Source organism: Oryctolagus cuniculus, chromosome 13, assembly GCF_051225735.1.
Source record: "Oryctolagus cuniculus isolate XC-2025 breed Fujian yellow rabbit chromosome 13, ASM5122573v1, whole genome shotgun sequence".
In the NCBI taxonomy this organism is placed as follows: Eukaryota; Metazoa; Chordata; class Mammalia; order Lagomorpha; family Leporidae; genus Oryctolagus; species Oryctolagus cuniculus.
The window spans coordinates 46505272-46528105 of record NC_142879.1 but is presented as its reverse complement, the minus strand read 5'-3'; the positions used below and the strand labels follow the sequence as shown (position 1 = coordinate 46528105).

Genomic DNA, 22834 nt, shown 5'->3' with positions numbered 1-22834 from the left:
CACAGCAGACCCATAGAATGGCAGATGTCCTAAACAGCACTCTGGCCTCAGAATCAGCCCTTAAGGCATGCGGATCCGGCTGAAAAGCCCATGAGAGTATTTCAGGCATGGAAAGCCAAGACACTGGCAAACAACAACAACGACAACAACCACCACCAAACCTAAATGAAAGATCTCTGTGAGTGAGATCCCAGTGGAAAGAACAGGTCATCAAAGAAGGAGGAGGTACCTTTCTCTGAAGGGAGGAGAGAACTTCCACTTTGACTATGACCTTGTCTAAATATGATCAGAGTTGGTGAACTCAAAAGGCTTCCATAGCCTTGGCAACTCATGACAAGAGCATAGGGTGATTACTGATGCCATAAACAAGAGTGTCAATTTGTTAAGTCAACAACAGGAGTCACTGTGCACTTACTCCTCATGTAGGATCTCTGTCCTTAGTGTGCTGTACATTGAGATTTAATGCTATAACTAGTACTCAAACAGTATTTTTCACTTTGTGTTTCTGTGTGGGAGCAAACTGTTGAAATCTTTACTTAATATATGCTAAACTGATCTTCTGTATATAAAGAGAATTGAAAATGAATCTTAATGTGAATGGAAGGGGAGAGGGAGTGGGAAAGGGGAGGGTTGCGGGTGGGAAGGAAGTTATGGGGGGGAAGCCATTGTAATCCATAAGCTGTACTTTGGAAATTTATATTCATTAAATAAAAGTTAAAAAAAAAAGGGCATTAATCAAAGTGGTGCAAATAACTGTTTAAAAATATTTGGAGGTATGTGTTGGGATCTGTGAACCTTCTGCATCGCAAATGCTTCTGAGAATATTTGTCCCCTAAAAAAGTTAACTTTCTTTTGAGAAAGAGTAACCATGAGATTGGCATCCTGGAATGTTACACAAAATTTACAACAAATATTTGGTCATTCCTAATTGGTTTCAAAATGAAGTAAACATGCCTTTCCTACACTGATTACAGTATGATTCTTTTTATAATGTTTATTAGCAAAACAAACATTTCATTTTCACATTTGTGTTTTAGTTTTGAACCAAACTAAACCAAATGCTAGTTTATACATGTCTATATTTCACTGAGGAAACACCTACGCTCCAAAGGAGTTACATTTTCTCTGGATCCAAAGACAATTGTTTTCAGAAATCCACAACAGAAAAAAAAAGTATATGAATTTTTCAAATTACAAAGTATTATAACATTTGCTGGTATTGGGCCATATAAATAATTCAGTTCTTTAAGCAAAAAAAAAAAAAAGTGATACAATTATTTAAAATGGCACGAAGAATGTATCAGCAATATTAAAATAGGTAAGCTTATGTGAATATGCTAGAAAACCATGCCGAGACTACAAGGCCCTGCTGAGCTTGCTCCACCGTGACTCACTTAGCTTCCAAGTCTGTCACTCATATTCAGCTGAGCGCTCCTCCCGAGCAGGGGGTGCCCTGGTCACAGCTAACCCGTCTGCCTCCTGTTCCATGCAGCATGCAGCATGCAGTTCTCACCAATGCTTGTGGATTTCTGTAACCATGCAGGGGAGAGAGGAATGGCACTACTTCATTTCAGTGGGTAGAATCAGAAGGGTGCCTTGGAGGGGGACTGACCCAGACAAAAGGGCCTAGCAAGGAGTCAGCAGTGATTGGAATCATCCAGGTGTGAGGTGGGCAGAGAGAACAGAAAGGAAGGATAGGTCAAACAATTTTCAGAGAAAGAAAAAAAGGGGTGCAAAGCCAACCAAAAAATCAGGGTACAAAAAGATCATTTTAAAATGTGGATCCTGCACAATTGGGAGAGAAATGGAAAGCCTGATGAAAGAGAGAACAAGGGTTAGGAGAGGAGATGGTGATTTGGTGATTCCCAACACCAAAATTCTCCCGGGCCCAGCAGCCTGGAGGAGAAGGAAGAAGGCACAAGGCGGTGAGCACACTAGTCAGTGTGCAGGGCGGGGCCAGGTACAGGGGTGCTGAGCCTTGATGCTGGAAGAGAGTGAGTGGCAAGGAGGCAGGGGAAGCCAGAACATGTGGGGATAAGCCAGGAAAGCAGGTGTTGCTGGAACCCAATGAATGAGAACAGTTCTGGTGAGGCTGTTCTCTGTCAGCGCTTGCGCAGATCACAGAGGGGAGAGCTAACGGGTGCTGAAAGGCACTAAGTGGCCCCGCCTGTCAGTCACTGCCCTCCTGGACCAGCACTAAGTGGTCTATCCTGTCTTCTCCCTGGGGTGGGAGGTCTTCTACCCTTCCTTCTTTTCCACTTCCTTTCTGTATGCTCTCATCACTGCTCCCCTTTCTGAAGCATTCCCTACCCCTGCATCCCTGCACCTGTCAGAAATCCCAGCTTCTCTCTAGCCTTGCCTTCTTCCTGGGCAGTTCCCATCCCTGCCGGGCACATGTCTTGCATTCCTTTGAATTTCTGTGTTAGTTTTCAACTTTCTTCTGGCACTCACAGCATTTCTGGTACATATTATTTGTATGTGTATCACGTGTGTGTATCATATGTGTTTTCTTGTTTCTTTTGCTAAACATATTCCTTCCACGAGAAAAAGGGATCAGACTTAGGTTCTATTATATCTCCATGAATACCTGGAAATACACATTTCATTGATTCCTCCACTTAGCAATTTGTGGGCTGATTCTATGTTGCCTTAGAGGCTGGATCTGGCAATGAAATGGCAGAGACAGCCCTGTCGTCTGCAGGATTATTCTCCATGCATGCAGTTGCACTGACTAGCTAAGAGTTTTTCTAATTTCAAAGATTTACTACTAGAGGCATTATTCTCTAATTCTAGTAATTTAAAACTACATTAAATATTCTCCATTGAGACAGTCTTATGATTATTTTCTGTGTACAAGAAGATATCAGAAAGACAACTTTCAAATAGAAAACTGTAAATTACAATTATCACTAAAAAGAAGAAACTATAGACAAGAAGATATTTTCTCAGAAAGATAACCAAATTGATCTAATCCTTTGGAGCTGAGTTTACAAACACTAGGGCAGAATGTCCTAGAACAAAGACTCTGATATAATGAGCTTTTAATGTTTTCCATGTATTGCCAGAAATATAATTTAATATATCACCCTAAGTGAGAAGCTGTGGTTTCATTCAAGCAACAATAATAACATACTCAACAATCAGATGGAAACACTTAAAACCACTACACAACAGTAAACCTACAGTAAACTCTGTCGGAGGCAGCAGTAAGATCTCTTATGAAAACATTGCATTATAAAAAATGATGATACATTATGTCACTGAGATAATGCCCAGCCCGCTCAAGATTAATTGGTGTAGGCAGGAATTTAGGGAAAAGTGATATTCTATTTCACAAGGACAAAGAAATATAAATACTGTAACCACCCTGAGCTATGGTAACAATGATGGGATTTTTTTTTAACTAGGCAGTTTATTGTCACAGCATTATGCAAGACTTAACAGTTTTCTTTTTCTTCTAGGAGAAGTAAATAAGGCATTTGTTGATCTCACTTTTGATCTGATTTTTTAGCCTTCATTTTAGACATAAAGAAACACAAAAAACCTTCATCAATGTAACTTTCCTTTGGTTGAATAACAAAATACTTCAAAACTCTTAGCAAAACCTTATCTTTTAATTTATCTATCATCTGAATTTTTGTATCTATCACAAAAATGATATCCATTGATTATCTCTTTAAAAAATTAGAATAAGGCATATACTTGAAAGACAGGGGATAAACAGTAATTCTGAAACGTTTCAAACGTATCTATTTTTTTAAAAAAGGTGAGCTTTCTCTCACATTTACTATTTTTTTTTAAGATTTATTTATTTATTTGAAAGGCAGCGCTACACAGAGAGGAGGAGAGGCAGAAAGAGAGAGAGAGAGGGAGAGAGAGAGAGAGAGAGTGTCTTCCATCTGCTGGTTCACTCCCCAGATGGCCGCAACAGCCGGAGCTGTGCCGATCCAAAGCCAGGAGCCAGGAGCTTCCTCCAAGTCTCCCATGTGGGTGTAGGGGCCCAACGACTTGGGCCATCTTCCACTGCTTTCCCAGGCCATAGCAGAGAGCTGGATCAGAAGTGGAGCAGCTGGGACTGGAACCAGTGCCCATATGGGATGCCGGCGCTTCAGGCCAGAGCTTTAACCTGCTGCGCCACAGTGCCAGGCCCCCACATTTACTATTGACAATGGCCTATACTCATTGCATTTCAAATACTGCAGAACTGCTATGAATCCTTTTCTACCTTTATGTGATTTTACCTGATCTACCAGGCACAGGCCTTCTTAATTGCCACCATCATCTTTCTCCTCTCCCTCACTTAATGTGAACTGACTATGATGATCTCATCCCCAAAAAGTTTTATTAGTTCACCTAAGTAAGGAAGTCCTTAGAGGTTTCATTTTAACATAAACTTCCACGAGGAAAGTTTGTTATGTAATAATCCTGAAGCTTGTTGGAGCAAGGATCCAGTATGTTCTATAAGTGCTGATTCTCTCAGCCCTTCAGAGCACAATTTGAGAAGCACCACATTAGAATGAAAAGGGCAAGGCAGAAGGACCCGGGACAGTCCCTGCTAATACTGGCCTGCTGTACTGATTTTTCATTCAACAGGTATTGGTAACAAGATGCAATTTGTCTACTTCCAGGAAGATCGACCAAATATCCTGTGTAATAAAAAAGGGACTATGTGTCTCTAGTCCCTGAATTATGTCCTTCCCTTGATTATGATACAAGACTCTGAATTAAATTCTTTGAGCAAATAAATGAAGCAAATGGAAGATGGAATTTTTCTCCAGTGGATTTCGAAGGATACAGTGAAGATTTATTTCAAATACATTATTTCAAAATCAGAGGATGACAGATATGCAGAGAGTAAGAATCCAAGACATCTGATAGGGAGAACTGCAAAGTACGATTATGTAATTTCTGTCTGGAACCATTTAATGAAACCTAGTGCAAGTTTACAGAATTATTAAAGATAACTTCCTTAAGTATACTCTTCTAGATTAATTGGCTGAGTAGACCTTCTTTTGTTCCTGTTCCCTTATGAAATTTACTTCAGATAAATACATACACTTATTCCTAAGAGGTACACACCTTGAAATAATTGTCACTCTGAGGATACACACTCAAATAGCAAAAACTAAAATTCTAAGCTGAATAGACTGCAATACCCCAAACATCCTGAACTGAATAGACTCTTCCCTGCCTTGGCACTTGGTTCATCAGGAAGACTTCTGAACGTCACTTCTACATAATGACTCTCCTAGGGCAACTTCAGGACCGTGGCTCTGACGTTGAAGGAAGGTCTCTGAAAATCACTGTTCTCAGGACAATGTCTTGTGATGGTAGATTGAATCTAATAATTGATTACAATTAAAAACAAAACCGAAGTTTAGATGTCACCTCATAAGTACTTGTTTCTGCCTTTATATTTTTACCCAAAATATTTCAACCCTCAGTTTTCTTATCAATTCATTTACCTTCCCTCCAGAAATCTCAAACTTAATCTCTTCCAGGAGATCATTATTCTTTATTTATCCTCTGAGAAATCTGTGTGGAGGTACTATGTATATAATGAGATAATACTTCCTTTTTAAATCAAGGAACAAAAACATTTAAGCAAATACCCAAGAAAACGGACATGTTTAAGAAATAGTGATAAATGTTATGCAATGAAAAAAAGACACAGTATGCAGCATAGAGTATATGGCTAGGTAGCATATATTAAATAGCAAATTGTATACATACGGTATATAGTGTATAGTATAGTGTATCGCATGTAGGATACAACATACAGTCTATTATAGTATATGGTTAGAAGTTTAATAATGTGGGTAGTACATAGCATACAGGGTAAAGTGTAGGGCAGCTATATGAGCATTGTGAAAGGGCTGAAAGTAGAAGGGTGCTTGGAAGTTAATAGGGAAAAGATGGAAAGACAAGGGGAGTGTTCAAATTGAGGAAATGAATTAAGAAGCACTCTGAGATGATAATAGGAAATGGTTCCTTTAAACAGAAAGATCAATACGGCTGGAGCATGAAGAAATACAAAAGGAAGTAACTCTGAATAAGGTTCCCAACTTGTCTCTGCACATCCATCCTATCACAGGTATACTCCAATCGCCGCTGGGCCAGTGAGGGGCAGAGAGGAACAATTTGTCATCTTGAGGGACATCACAGATTCTAGCACCATGGCCACAGGCAGGGTGGCCCTTGTGATGCTGATGTGTCAGCCACAGATGTCTTTCAATGGTCAATTCAGTACTGTAGGACTCTGCTCTCCAGGGCCTGTCAAAGCCCCCTGGGGACTTAGGATAGAGACCAAAAGTGCATCACAATGTGAGCTAACCTGCGTGGTCTGAAGACTGGCACAGATCTGCCACACTGTCCTCTAGTAAGAGACTACTAACACAATGAATGCAACGGATAACTTCTTCCTCTGCCATGGATGGAGACCAACAGTTTTCCTGGCAGCCATGACACTGCACACTCAGAAACCTTGTACTCTCCTCTAATTTAACCTCTGAGTCTTATGATCTTTGTGGCTAGATTTCAAGCTAGTGTGGAAGTGGAATCTTCAACTGACAAGTTAAGTTTGCGGAAAAATAAAACTGAAGGAAGTTCTGGTTACCACAAAAGTAAATTTGATCCACAAGGTCATTGGTAGTCCAACTTCTTAACACAGTTTCATGACTCCTTAATGGTACTAATTTTGCTTTATTAATCTAATCTCTCTATCCTTGATGATTAGTATAGTGTCTGATACAAAATAAGCACTTGATAAATGCCAGTGGAATAACTAAATATTTTAAACTAATCAAAATTAACTCTATTTTAAATACCATTTTCAAGGCTTTACTTTGTCGATTGTGTAATTTAATGCCCTAATTTGGAAATGAACACATTGATCAGTGAAGATTTAATGATGTCCCAGTCCACACTGGCAAACAGCAGGTAAGGGATCTGCCTCAAAACTGATCCATGTGGTGATCTCACTGTGCACCAGACCCCCTCCGTCAGAATGTTCTTAATGAAGACAATGAGATCCAACCATAGTGGCAGCTGAGCCAACAGGGCAGACAAAGGCTAGGCTGTCAGGAGACCTGGCTGTTCAACTTGACCTGTGGACATTCATTTGTCTGACTTGCTCAGGGTGACCAGAAAGACAAAAAGTGGGGAGAGGTTTGAGGAGACTGCAGTTATGTCTCCATTCTTGACCATCTACTTTGTGAATTATGAGCAGACTGACTTCCACCTATCACTTACCCTCGCCACCAGGTGCTTGGAGAATGCATGAACTGATCTGCACAATGCATTTGGAAGCCACGTAAGAACAAATATTTGATGTTAAGACATATTTCATTTCATCCTGTCATTAATATGTGGATAATCATGTTTAACAACATAGTCCCTGGAGTGTGACAGTGTAAAGACTACTTGCAAATCATTTTACCTGAGACTCACACTATATTTTCTTATGAAAGTGACATTATACATTGCTGCTATGCCTGAAGACCAGTCCAAAAATAGGATATTGATTTATATGGCTCAATTAACTATTGCACATGTAACACTTCTGGAGCAGACAGAAGTAGCAGCAGTACAGAAATGAGTATTGCTTCACTATAAAACAAGAAAAGATTGGCAGACAGCCTCAGTGAAACACGAGGGTCACCTCCTTCCAGAAGGTCAACAACTAGAGTTTGTGCTGCCAGCCGGAGCCCAGAATCAGGAGGGTCTCAGAGGTCTCCGGATAGGAAGAAAGTTGGTAAGGTTGCAGAATGTCAGGGAGATGGCTGCTGCAAATGTTTTTCTCCTTCCTATTGAATTGCTTCCTGTCTCCAGTATTCACAGCTACCCTTGCGGCTGTATTTATTTACCTCGATGAGTCTCCATTTCCTCCTATGCTTGCTGGAGATGGAACAGCTACATTATTGGTTTTCAGTAGTATTAGTGATCACATAACTCAAGGTCCAAATGCAGCGACTCCCATCCAGTATGCATTGTGTGATGCTGAATATCACCATGGATACCATTGGCATTAATACCTCAAGGCTAGATATTATAGCTACTGTCACTCTCACCATTACCATTGATTTCACTATCATCTAATTCAATAAATGAGCCTGGCCCCAGCGGACACATTTTTCCCCCCCTAACATGGAATTCAATCACTCTGGTGGTCTTTCCTCCCTTGTCCCTGACTACATCTCAGGAACATTCTAGTTTATTTCAGGAATCAATGGGCACCATCGATTTTCAGGTATTAGAGAGCAGATTTAAGAAATGAACATTCTAGGGGATGGTGCTATGGCATAGTGGGTAAAGCTGCCATCTGCAGTGCCAGCATCCCAAAGGGGCGCCGCTTCAGGTCCTAGCTGCTCCAATTCCAATCCAGCTCTCTGCTATGGCCTGGGAAAGCAGTAGAAGACGGCTCAAGTCCTTGGGCCCCTGCACCCATGTGGGAGACCCAGAAGAAGCTCCTGGCTCCTGGCTTCAGATCAGTGCAGCTCTGGCTCTGCAGCCACCTGGGGAGTGAACCAGCTGATAAAGACCTCTCTCTCTCTTTCCCTCTCCCTCTCTCTCTCTGCTTCTGCCTCTCTGTAACTCTGCCTTTCAAATAAAAATAAATCAATATTAAAAAAAGAAACAAGCATTCTTACTTCAGAGCTTAATCTCCATTCCTCTAGGTTTAGATTGCACCTGGGACGATGGGCCTACAGTGGTCATGACCTCTTCTTTCATTCCTACTCCTTTCTCTTGACACAAAAGTAAGATCTTTCCTTTCCTATTATTTGTGTCTTCCTAGAACACATTGAAAAGTGCTACAGGAGTCGGCGCTGTGGCTCAATATGCTAATCCTCCGTCTGCGGCACCAGCACACTGGGTTCTAGTCCCGGTCGGGGCGCCGAATTCTGTCCCGGTTGCCCCTCTTCCAGGCCAGCTCTCTGCTGTGGCCCAGGAGTGCAGTGGAGGATGGTCCAAGTGCTTGGGTCCTGCACCCCATGGGAGACTAGGATAAGCACCTGGCTCCTGCCTTCGGATCAGCGCGATGCACCAGCTGCAGAGCGCTGGCCGTGGCGGCCATTGGAGGGTGAACCAACAGCAAAGGAAGACCTTTCTCTGTCTCTCTCTCTCACTGTCCACTCTGTCCTGTGCTACAGGAGAGGGAGGAGGGGAATGAAGGTGAAAAGAACATGAGAGTGGTGGATGACGCTGTCTCTACTGCTCCTTCTGCCTCCTGGGCTCTGTTCTACAAGAGTGGAGCTGATGCTCTCAGCAAAAGGGAGATGCCTGGGGGAGAAGGGAATGAGGGGATATATCTAACAATGGAGAGGTGGGGACATGTGGCCTTTAAAGTGAGAGCAGGCTTTGCCATAGCAAAAGAGAAGGTGAGGAAAAAAATCCTACTTAACAACAAAAATTCATGTATAAGACACCTGTAAAAACGGGTACATTAAAACCAAGAAATACCTATATGGGACTTGGCTACTGTTAGAAAAGACATACTAATCTCATTAGAAAAACACAGCATTTTCATTCTGAAAGCAGTGAAAAAAAGCCTATAAAATATATATTACACAATATTACCATACATTGGAGATTAAATTTTAGGAGGATTTTTCTTTATAAACAGCTGGAGTGGGTCCAGGAAAAATTCTGACAGAAAATAAGAACTATAAGACATTAAGGATAGGAAAGCTGGTTTTTTTTTTTTTTAATTTTCATAGCTTTTTGAAGTGAAAAAGTACTTCAATGTAAAAACTTTGAAACAAAAGTTAAAACCATATTCTTCATAAAAGTGATTCTGTAATATCTTGTCTTCTTTCCTCAAATCTCCTGCCTACGTGCAGCCTCCTCCTTCTCAGCTGAGGAATTTACTTTTTAATATCACTGTAAAAACAAAAATAATCACTAGCTCTTATCTACAGCCAGCTGCTCCACCTGCATACTAGATCCCATGGCCCTCTGCTCCGAGACTCTAAGTATACCTTCTAAAAGGTGTGTCTTCCTCATGTTCTCTCTCTCTTTCTCTCTCTCTCATCTTGTGGCTCCACGTCACACAAAACTTCCTTAGGCCTCCTACCTCCTCCAGCTATGATTCTGTTCCTCTATACTCCTTCACAAAAACTTTTAAAGGTCTGTTAAAAATGTGACCTTGTGCCTCCACATCTCCCTTTGTTTCCAAATGTGTCCCAAGTGCACACTTCTCAAGTGCTTGTGTCCAGAACTCCTTCAAAGCTGTCTTTGTAACAGTGCTGCCCACACAGCCCATCGAAGGCTAACCAGGCTCACACTAAGACCTTCTTGGATCTTTCTCCCATAAAACAATATGAAAAATCAGTTTCTATGACTGTACTGTTATATAATGACAAATATAATCCAGGATGGAATCATTGTTATATATTCATTGTTATCATATTTGTTGCTTTCTGTGGATTTTACACCAAGTGAAAGTAAAGGATTTTATGGGTCCCTAGAAGTATCACGTATCTGAAGCTCTGGAGCTCCTGTACCTAATGGATGAGTTGGTCCTGATGATGAATTTTCTGTCTTCACATTCCTTAGAGTCCCCCATCTTTTGGAACCTGTTACCAAATGCTTTCAAGGACACCATACTCTCAGTTTACTTCCTAGCTCCCTGGTTGCTGGTCGTCACTCTCTTTGGAAGCACTTGGCTCTTGCTCCTGCTCTGTAAATACCGGTGTGCTCCAGGCCTGTGTCTTGGATTCCTTCTATAAGCTACCAACGTCTAATTATTAAGGGTTTTTGCCCTATCTATGGCTTTAAAAGCTGATTAACTCCCAAATTTATACCTCCAACCCCTATCTTTCCTCTAAACTTTAGAATCTATCAGACTGACATTCCCACTTGAATATTTTATAGAAATCTCACACTTACACCTACAACAGAACCCCTGCGCCTTAATTTTCACCAGTGTTCTGCACCACCGAAACAGTTCTACCATTCACTCACTCTTGACTTTTCTCTTTTTCTCATATCCATTACCTAATTCACAGCAAAGGTTTCCCCTTCAAAATATATCCAGAATCCTTTCACTGATGGTGAGTGAACAGCACAGATATATAGTTGATTTAATAAAAATAAAAGAATGATTAAAGGGCTAGATGATAGTATGAATAAAACATGACTATATCTTTGGAAAGAAGCTGTGCTACAAAGAGAAATAGGAAAATGGGGAAGAGAGATGATGATGCTTATTCAACTATCAGATTTCAAGAAACACTGAGAAATCTAAATCAAAATAATTTAATAAATAGATACAATGTTTATGTAGAATAAAAATGCAATGTAGATGGAAGATTTGGGAGTATGGTAGACAATTTCCAAAACATAAAAATGAAGGACCAGAAGACCCGAGTCTTGCAACACGCTTATGTGCAGAGAATGGTAGACTGAGTAGTCACTGTGTTGAGAGAGATAAGGATCTCTTAGAAACACTGGAGGGATGGGAGAGGGAGAATGAAGACACTATTGTCTAATAGACTCCAAGGGAAGGGAATGTTTAATGAGCAGATGATCATCGGAACCCAATGTCCAGGAGCTCAGGGAGAACGACCCTTGGTCAACAGTCATCATACAAGTTTTCAAGATCTGTAAGACATGAAGTCTATGAAGCTGAAGAGAAGGAAGCGAGAGACATCAAGAGGCAGACAGCAAGGACTGACACCCCGAGTCCCTTCCTCCTGAGTCTCAGGCTAAGGACAGCATGACTGAGGATGGCTGGCAGGCAGGGGTTTGCTTTATTTGGTCATAGACCTCAAACTTTCCTTTCTTGACTCAGATTTAACACAAGTTTACAATACTGACTTTGCTGAATGGAGGGCAATACAGAGGCTCTGGAAGGGTGTGGATGAGTAGGTCAACATTACCCCATCCTCTCTAACCTGCACATTTGTTCTATTACCCCATGTGCCATTTAAAGTCACTGTGCTGCTAAACCACATGCTCTCAACACTTCATCTATGTCATAGTTTTTCCTTGTGATTTATTTTCACCACTCTGCAGAAAGAATTAAAACTAAAAGACAAATCATAACTATCACCCAACAACTGACTCAAAACCTGAATGAAAACGGTTTAAATTGAATTATTAAACCAGCAGGGTAGGACAGTATGTGAGACAACATGGAGATGGTCATTTAACTGCCAACAAAATTTACAATTTGTTACTCGGTTTTGTTTTTGCTTTGTTGTTGGTGTTTCCAGTTTTTTTTTTCTTTTAGCTTGAATGGAGACGATATAGCAGATACCATTTTATCACCATTTATATTTGTGGCCAACAAGTGGTGATGGACATTTTTGAGCTTACCAGATTGAACAGAGAATTAAAATGTAAAATGCACATTATTGGTACATTATTTAACCAATCAAATGACTCTCCAGCCTTTCCCTTCTATCATCTGTGTTGCTAAGCTGTTATCAATTACTCTGCAGGCCATGGTCACATGCCTTAAAGGAGAAGAGTAACAGGAATGACAGGTCTTGAGCAGCCAAGTTACAATCAACTCTGAGTTGGATTAAGTGTCTTTTGAATTACACAGAATGCCTGCACTTGGTTGATAATTACAATGTTTACTGTATTCCTGACCTTTACCTTGGAGAAAAAAACTTATTTATCACATCACTTCTGTGTTATGGACATTGTTATGTTGCTATGGAAACTCACCATTTCCTTTCACACTCTCTCTCTCTCTCTCACACACACACATACACACACACACACACGTTATCAACAAAAATGGAATTATACATTTACAAACATTTCATTACAAATTCTGTCAGGCAGAGCAAGCATTTGGCAACTTGATCTGGGAAGAAAAGAGAGCATTAGATTCTCTCCAAGTGAATGGTAAGTTCCATCACCAACTAACTATTCAGTGCTTCCCCCACTGCTGCTTATGGTTTTCCACAGATTCCAGTATTTCCATGAACAGTCAGCTCTCCTTGAAAGCTGTTCTGTCCTGATTATGTGCTGATGTCCAGTGAGAACAAAGAGACACTTTTTGTTTGTGTTTTTGAAGCTACTGCACAGGACCTACCAATTATAAACACAGGATTTGTTAGACTCATGTTTTGTCTAAATTAATTTTCTGAATAGGTGATATGTGAGACCGTTTATTTTTAAATTTTTTGCATGAATACTATCTATTGGGTTCTGTTTTCAGGCTCACTATATCACAACTATGCCATTACCTCTTCCATAAATATTATTTTGATGAAACACTCTATTTTAGTATGACTTACTAAAAGAAAACAGCAAAACAAATGATGAGATAGCCAATCAAACCAATTAAGAGACTTCCTATCAGCTACGTATTGCCTCAGCCAATCTGAGCTAGGTTGCATCCTCCCAGACCCTTCCAATCAGATCTTCAGGTGAGAGAGAACAGTGAGAACAACAGAATTTTCTTACATTGCACAGGGCCTCACTCAGACAACTTAGCAGTTTTTCTTCTTGTTTTCCTGTTCATGGACCTTTATTTTATGTTTGCTTTCTAAACAAACAAACAAACAAAACACCATTCCACTGGGGCAGGCATTGTGGTATAACTAGCAAGGCCTCTGACTGCCACATCAGCATCCCTTACGGATATTGATTCGTGTCCCAGCTGCTCTGCTTCCAATCCAGCTCCTTGCCAAAGGCCTGGGAAAAGCAGTGGAAGATGACCTAAGTGCCTGGGACCCTACAACCTATGCGGGATACCTGGATAAACCTCCTGGCTCTTGACTTCGGCCTGGCTCAGTACTGGTCATTGCAGCCAAACACACTCTTTTCAAGGTATATGGGAAATGCAAGTACATTAAATATTCAATTTTTAAGTAAATATTCAGTGGAATGTAACCATTACTTATCAAAATGATGGACTACTATGCAGATTTTACTTTTGCCTATTAATATTTAACAACTCAAGAAAGTAGTCATAACATAATTAGATCAAAAAGACAAATTTCTAAAATATTGATTATAAAATGATCTTTCTGTGGCTGGAAGCTTTTATTACCAAATGCTAATAATGGTAATTTTGGGGTGTTAGCATTAATAATAATTATAATTATATGATTATTATTATTATTTTCTTCTTCATGTTCCTCAATATTTTCCAAATACCTCAGAATGTATTTGGAATTCTCTTGTATTAGGAATGTATTAGGAATGCTTTTGGTTACAGTAACAGAAAACTGACTAAGAGTAGCTTAATCCAATAAGGACTTATTTTGGAAGTTCATTGCTAATATTTTTACCTACCATGATATCTGAAATGAATGGTTGCTGGTATTGTTTAGCTGTTTAATAATGATTTCCTACATTCAATTTTCACATTCTTAGCTTTGCCTCTTTTTTTCCTTTATAGGCTTTTTGCCTTACAACCACAAAAGCCTTGCTTCAGTATCAAGGATCCTGTCCAACTTCAAGGCGGAAAAGGAGATCACATCCACTCCCTTCAGTGTCTTTATCAAAGCCTCTTTCTGACAACCAACTTCCAGAGTGATTTTCTCTTAAACTGTCTCCTTTGCCAGAACTGGATTGCAGGACCATCCACAGCTACATAGGATGTAGAGACAGACTGCCATACTGCCTCACACTCAACATAAGCTACTGTCTACGTGTTAGGGGACCCTTGCTATTTAGACAAAACCAGGATTCTCTGAACAGGGAACAAAATGGTATGCTGAAAACTGCCTTTTGCGTCATGATATCCCTGCACTGACCTGGAACCTGTGAAGGCTACTTTATACAGGGAAATAAAAAAGGGTCTTTGAGGGTGTGACCGTATTTTGGATTCTGAGGTGAGGAAATGACTGGATCATCTAGGGGAGCCCTGAATGCCATTACAGGTATCCTGAGAAGAGGAAGGCACTGGGAGATTGCTCACACATGTGTACACACACACACGTACACACACATGTACACACACACACTGATATGCAAACAGGGCAGACAGTTCAGTCCCAGCCCTTATTGGAGTGATACGGTCACAAGGCGAGGTATTCCAGATGGAAGAGGCAAGGAACACACTCCCCTTAGCGGCTTACCCAGGAAGCAAGGCCCTGCCAACACTGATTTTGGCCAAGTGATAATAATTTGGACCTCTCTGGCTTCTAGCGCTAGGATAGGATAACTCTCTGTTGTTTTAAGGCACCCAGCTTGTGGTGATTTGTTACAGCAGCCTAAGGAAATTAATACTGATGGGAAACTCCTACTGATGTCTACCCCACAGTCATTATTTTTTAAATTATGTAATTTGTAAAACAAAGAAATAAATCTTCCCATTCTATTTCAAGAGTAATATATTTTCAACAAGATGCTGCCACAAATTTGAACATTTTCTATAATCCACAGGCAACTGTAGCCAGTTTCCATTGATTTGTGTAGAAGTTGCCTGAGATTTGGTTTAGACAGGAAACATTGCTGATACTCTGCTGGCTCTTGATTCAGCACTTTTCTTTCAATTATAACCTGAAAATTGGCAAATGAAATTTATATGTAAAAACAACTAGGTTCATGCTAAGTCCAAAAGGTGCAATTGGGGCAAATTTATAAGGAATAAATTAAGTAAATGAGAAAAGTACTCAGCTCCCAATTTTCCTACAGAAATGTGCTTAAAACAGTAATAGTACCTCTAATCTGCCATGGAAAATAAATGAGGGGTGACCGAATATTGGTTTTCACTTCAAAGTCGGTGATTAAATTTTTCCTTTTTTCCCCTTCAGAACTCTACATGACACAGGCTGTTTTCCGAGTGTGATCTCTCTTTCATCAAAGTCAGCCCTAGCTGAGAAGACCACCTGCTCCACACAATTACCTCACGCACAGGCTCAGTGTCTCCTGATTCAAATGACCTATTTCTCGGTGAAATAAGACATCTTTTAACTTTGGCTGTGCGAAATATGCTCTCAACTCTAAATTACTTATTCACAAGAGACAACTGCTCCTGGATCAATTCAAAGCACTGATCTCTCTCAGTGGGCCCATCAGAATTCTATTCCCAAGGCACAACCGAAAAACAATCTGCAGATTACCAGGCAGAAATGACTAGAGATCTGAAAACCAGCCAAAGGAAAGACTGCAAAATTGCTCTTCTGAAATTCCCATTTGGATAAACCTAAGAAAGAAATTCATTTTGCTTTATTCATGTATGAAACAAATATTCCTCCCCCCTTCCTTTATAAGAACATGTGGTTTGTCCAATGCTGGTAATGATTCCACATTCATCAATTAACACTTTTATTTCCTGACACCCTTTCCCAACATGTGCACCTATAAATTTGACTACGCTTTCAAGTTTCAAGACTTTTAAAGAAGTACCTAGTAATCAAACATACAAAACAAGTACCTGGCTTTACAGACTAGTAATTCTATTTTTTTTTTTTTTTTTTTTGACAGGCAGAGTGGACAGTGAGAGAGAGAGAGAGACAGAGAGAAAGGTCTTCCTTTTTCTATTGGGTCCGAAGCCAGGAACCAGGTGCTTTCTCCTGGTCTCCCATGTGGGTACAGGGCCCAAGCACTCAGGCCATCCTCCACTGCACTCCCGGGCCACAGCAGAGAGCTGCACTGGAAGAGGAGCAACCAGGACAGAATCCGGCGCCCCAACTGGGACTAGAACCCGGGGTGCCGGTGCCGCAGGTGGAGGATTAGCCTAGTGAGCCGCAGCGCCAGCCTACAGACTAGTAATTCTCATAGACTGTAAGCTTGGTGTCCTCACGGCTTGAAGGTTTCTCCTACTTGATTCTCCCTGTATCTGGCACTACTGGCCACTTCTTCTGTCTTGAAACTATCCCTTCTATCCCTTCCCTTAAAATGTGGGCACTGCTCCTCTTTCTTCACCTTTCCCTTTTTGTTTTCTTCATTTGCTCTTTTTCTGTCATCTATTTTAATTAAGTGGTCCCCTGTTAACTGCAGGTAATACATTCTAAGACCTCTAGCAAATACCTGAAACCATGGGCAGTAGCAAACCCTACTGGAATATTTACTATATTTTTCCCTATACATCCATGTCTATCATCAAATTTAACATAGAAATTATGTGCAGTAAGCATGTAACAGCAGCTAATAATAAAATATACTAATATACTGCAGTAAAAGTGCCAGCATCATTACCCTTGCACACTGGGTCCATTAGTAAGTACAATCAGGGTGACTGGAGCACAAGCACTGTGGTACTGCAATCTCAGTGGATCTGATCTGATCAGGGACATGGGAGGTGTATATCCTGGACAAAGTGATAGCTCACATGGGACAACATGAGATTCCAGTACGCTACTCAAGACAGGGTGCAACTTAAAACTTGTGAACTGTTTGCTTTTGGAATTTCCACTCAATCCTTCTGGACAGTGATTGAGAACAGGTAATCGAAATCATGGAAAGTGAAACCACAGATAAGGGAGGAACTGCTGAACTCAAGACCCTCTTCGCTTTCCGTTCTCATCATCTCCACCACTCTGCTCCCTTCCCCTTCTCCATTTTCTCCTCACTCCTCTCCAGTCCTCACCTTCCCTTCCCCTCCTGGGGGTTTCTTCTTTGTCCCAATTTTGTTGTCCCAAATATTTCCTTCTGTGGGTAGGTGGTTATATGGTGGATATTCCACACTTGGTCTCTCTAGTCCTGAGCAAATATCTTTTAAAGGAGATCCATCAAACTCAAGTCATCAAAACTAAAACATGCATGAAGGGATTTGTTGCTCACCGATGAAACCCAGTTAGGACAAGAAGAGAATGGAAAGCCTTTGAAAGGTTACCCAGTATCCTTCTTGTAGTCTAGGTAAGACTTCCCTTCAATCAGCATTCCTGAGCCCATTCCAACGAGCACTGGTTGTGCAAGGAGAAAGAATTCCATGGCCAAATTGAGAAAAACTAAATACCATGTTTCTCTCATGAATTGAAATGGACATCAGCACTGTGAAAAATGAAAAATCTTAGAGGAGATAATTTGCATTAAACATTAAACTCAACATCATACAGACTTCCTTGACCACGTAACCTTTTTTGAATAAGCTGTCTGATCATGAACATTCTTTTGGTCACTGTATTAGCCTCTGTGCTATTCTCTGCTCTAAGCATCATCCTGCTCCAGTCCACTCTAAGCCACCACCAGAAGCAGCCATCTAAAAGATTCTATACAACTCCTATCTCCACTGCCTAAACTAATCCAGTGGCACAAGATCATGTATCAGACAGTAATGCTGCCACTCCTCAGCCAAACATAAAGGATTTTAGTAACAGTCTTCAGCTTGTACCTCATGTTTGTCACCGGTTCCTCTCCACCCTACCCTAACCCACTGTGCCTAATACTCTAGTATCACCATATTACTTAGAATCTTAAAAAAAAAAAAAAAGCTTCCTCTGTTTGAGTATGCCTTAATTTTTTAAAAAGACTTTTTCTTTAATTTGAGAAGCAGAGTTACAGACAAAGAAGGGGAGAAACAGAGAGAAAGATCTTCCATCTGCTGGTTCACTCCCCATATGGCTGCAACTGCAAGAGCTGGTCCAGGCAGAAGCAGAGAGCCAGGAGCTGGGAGCTTCTTCTGGGTCTCCCACGTGGATGCAAGGTACCTAGCACTTGTGCCATCTTCTACTGCTTTCCCAGGCCATAGCAGAGAGCTGGATTGGAATTGGAGCAGCTAGGACAGGAACCGGCACTCATATGGGATGCAGGCGCTGCAGGGATAGGCTTAGCTTACTAAGCCACAGAGCTGGCCCTGCTCATTTTTTTAAGCTCACCTACATGCTCCAATTATAAGACTTTCTCCATCACTTTCCCTTTTATCCAATTGGGTTTGTTGTTCTTGACCCTGTGTTTCCGTATCATTTTGTAGGACCTGACACTGATCAGTTGGGAATCTCTTGGGTTTTTTGGTGTCCTCTTGCAAGGTCAGCTCTGGGGTGACCTTGGTGCATATGAAATAGGGCTAGTTGGAATTGAGATATGATTAAAATACAAAATAGACACTGGTTTCAAAGACTGAGAGAAAAAAAAAGAAACATTCCTAAATAAAATATATTCTCAAGATAATTCCATGTACTTCTTTTTACTTTTTTATGGAACTACTAGGAAATTCTAAATTACATATGTGCTCCCACTTGTGGACCACATTATGTTTCTGTTGGACAGCATGGTTCTGGAAGTCTGGCACTCTTTCTTAAAATCACAGCATCAAGCTGTCACTTGTAATCAGCACTCAGTAAATGTTTCTTGGAAAAATGCAACAGCAGCACTGTTTTTACATGGTCCTATAAAATAAAACTCTTGCAATCCATTCGTATGGCATGAGACTTGGAGGAAAGAAATTTCCCAGATTAATATTCTCAGTGTTTGGTAGCTCCAAGTCCCATCAACAATAGTGACAACTAAGGAAAGGAAAGTGACCTTTATAAATAAACCCTGTGCCATGAACTAATCTGTTAGGATACACCTAAAACCACAGTCCCACCTCCAGAACTCCAAAAGCGCTCCTTGGCTTTGATGAGGGTAGAAAAAGATCTCAGTTGTACGGCTGCCCACTCACTCACTCACCTCAGCCACAGAATTTCTTCCATAAATCACTTTGAATCCTTAACAGAAATGCTGTAGAGACTTTGGCCTCAAGTGGACAGAGGACGATGCCCACATGAGTTTTTGCCATGCCGGAAACCCTCTATGCTGATCTTAGATGAGTGGCTGACTGTTTTTGTCTTTGGATATAACAAGGTTAAAGAAATAATTCTGGGGGCTGGCATTGAGGTACAGTGGCTTAAGCCATCACTTGCAACACAGGCATTCTAGATCAAAGCGCAAGTATGTGTCCCAGCTGCTCTGTTGCTGATCTAGTCCCCAGCTAATGTGCCTTGGAAGGCAATGAAAGATGGCCCAAATGCCTGGATCCTGCTATACACGTGGGAGACTTGGATGGAGTTCTGAGATCCTGGCGTTAGCCTGGTTCAGGCCTTGCTGTTGCTGCCATTTGGGGAGTGAACTAGTGGATGGAAGATCTCTCTGACTATCTCTCTCTATCCTCTCTCTCTTTGTTCTACCTTTCAAATAAATAAATCTTAATAAAATGGAAGAAATAATTCTGAAAACTTTATATAGTAATTGGGACACTTTAATGCTGCTGCTCTCTGAGATTTTAAACCATACTGCTAGGAAAAGAGTTGCAGATTGGTGCCTCCTCACATGGGGCACCGTAGAGGAGGCAGTGTACGAATTTACAGCCAGACCGAATTTATTTAGAGAAAATAAATTTGTAGAGGTAGGTGACCAACTGCCCACGTGTGCATTGATGGAACATGTGGCAGAGGCCCAGACCCCCAGGGGCCAGGAGGGCTAGGGATGCGGGTAGGGTAGGGGGCAGCAGGTGGAGGGGCATTCTTGGAACTTGTCTTCCAGGTGGCCATGGCAGGTGGGGTATGAAGGCAATAGGGTGTGAGACCCAGTTGAGATTCAAGGGCAAGGAATACATTCTAATGTTTATCTATCTTTTGGGCAATGAGTGAGAATGGCTGAGGCTTATGTCTTTGTTCCATCACATACTAAAACTATTTTCATCAGTGAACAGGATACAGTATTCCTTTCCTTCAGCTAAAAATCAAATGCTTACCTCACCTTCAGAGGAAGATTTCATCTATAGAACATTTCATAGATCACAAAATATTTCATATAATACTCACTCTGTTCCTAGGTTTTCTCCATGTATTTTCTGTTAAATGCAATTTCTGTTAGAGCCATGTATACCATTTCCACTAATGTGGGATGCTACCAGCATAAGCCACTAGTTACCAAGTCATTGTAACTGAATATAAAAGTGAAATTACTGTTTTCTTAGCTATTTTCCCCTTTGCATCTTAGAGACTTTGTTTTGTGCTAACTTATGAGATCATTTAAAAAAAATACAGATTTATTTCCATAACTGAGCCATAAACTTCAACAAACTCAGAAGATCATATGTGACTAGCCAAAGCTTCTTTCCATCATGACTCTAAGCCTCATGGCTGAGGGAAACAAATCTCTTAAGTGTAGCAAGTGAGGAATCCACAATAAAAATTAAGTTTACCAATGGCTGGAGTGATACTATGAAACATATATTTGGTCTTCATTCACTTTCTTGCATACAGCTTCTAAAATGCTAGGAATTTCCAAAGGGCTATCAGCCTTTTGTATTATAATAAGCTGATCTGTGGCTGGCAGCCCCCAAGTAGCCTCAGGATCTGGGTTGGTCTCTGGGACAACCAACAAAGGGTCAGGTTAGGACTTGGATTCTCATCCTTCCAATCTCGGGACAGGGGACTTGGCAGGGGCCGAAGATTTAATCAACCCCAACAACCGATCTTTATTTGATTTAATTAATCCACCAAAGTAATGAAACTTCCATATAAACACCAAAAGGACAGGGTTCAGAGAACATGCAAGCTCTGTGCCCCTTTCTCCTTCATCTGTGTGCTTTATAATAAACTAGTAAACGTAAGAAAAGTGTTTCCATGTGTGCAGTGGGCCACTCTTGCAAATGACTCAAACCCAAGGAGGGAACTATTGAAACCCAGATTTATAGCTCTCAGCCAGAAGCACAGGTAGAACAACCTGGGGCTTATGCCTGGCATCTGCAGTGCGGGGTCAGTCTTGTGGGAGGGCTGAGCCCCAACCTGTGGGTTCTGACTCCATCTCTAGGCAGGTAGTGTTAGAACTGAATTAGGGGACATCTGGCTGGGGTCCACTGCAGAAGTGATTGGTTGGTTGTTGGTGAGGAGAAATCCCCACACACTCCTTGGTGGCCAGAGGTGACACAGACCCAAGTCTTCTGTGTTGACTGTTGAATGACCAAAAAAAAAAAAAAAAACCTTGATTTTTTTTTTTATCCTCTATTAGAGCTGGTCCTTTAGAAAAGCGATACATACTCAAAAACCCAACAGAGACTAGCATCCTCCATTAGGTTTGCTATTCTCCTGATACTCTTCTACAATATAGTCTAATATAAAGAACATAGAGGGAAGGAGAAAACAGAATATTATGGCCATTTCCTTTATTATAAGCAAAGTAGTTCTATAAAGGACATCTGGAATGCAATGAATTATTTGTCTGTCCCTACATGTGTTTCAATAGTGTAGGTACAATGTCAAGGTTATATATAATAGGTATATAAGAAATATGGATATTGTATGAGTATACTATGGCTGCTTTAATACATTTCCACAAACTTGGTGACTTAAAATAATCTCCTTGCAGTTGTAGACACTGATTTGAAACCCACATTACTGAGTTAGAGTCAAGGGGTCAGCAAGGCTGTGCTCTCTCTGGATGTCCTAGGGGAGATCCTGTGTTTTCCCTCTACAGCTTCTGTTGGCTGCCAGCCTTGCTTGACTTGGGGCCACAGCACTGCAATCCTTGCCTCGGCGGTCACACCACTTCCTTCTCTTCTATGAAGCTTCCCTTCCTCTTATAAGACACATGGGCTCTGATAATTCAGTATAATCACCCCATCAGGATCCTTAATTCAATGACATCAACAATGACCCTTTTTCCTTATAAGGTAACATTTGCAGATTCTAAGGACTCAGGACCTGATATATTTAAGTGGCTATCATTCAGCCTGCTATAGACATTAAATGCTTTTCTTTAAAAATCTGGGACATTTACTTCCTAAGTTCCTTGCCAACAATCAGCTGTGAGATTTTCATCCAAAACTGATTTCCAGTATTTGAAGATCTTTTAAGCACTTTTAACATCTTTTAAAATTTCTAATGCTTTTCTAGTCATGGCCATCCTACTAGTGTTTACTGAGTAACTACTAATGTGTCAAATTGTTGAGATACATGTTATGCTTCTTATGGATGTAAGTAAATCAGTATTTTAATTA

At 40.8% G+C, this 22834-nt stretch overlaps 1 protein-coding gene across 2 annotated transcripts in view; it reads right to left on the bottom strand.

The window, feature by feature from the left end:
- The window catches only part of PLXDC2 (plexin domain containing 2), a 463255-nt gene that overhangs the window by 158389 nt on the left and 282032 nt on the right, over positions 1-22834 (bottom strand). The gene's annotated exons all lie outside the window — the stretch shown is intronic.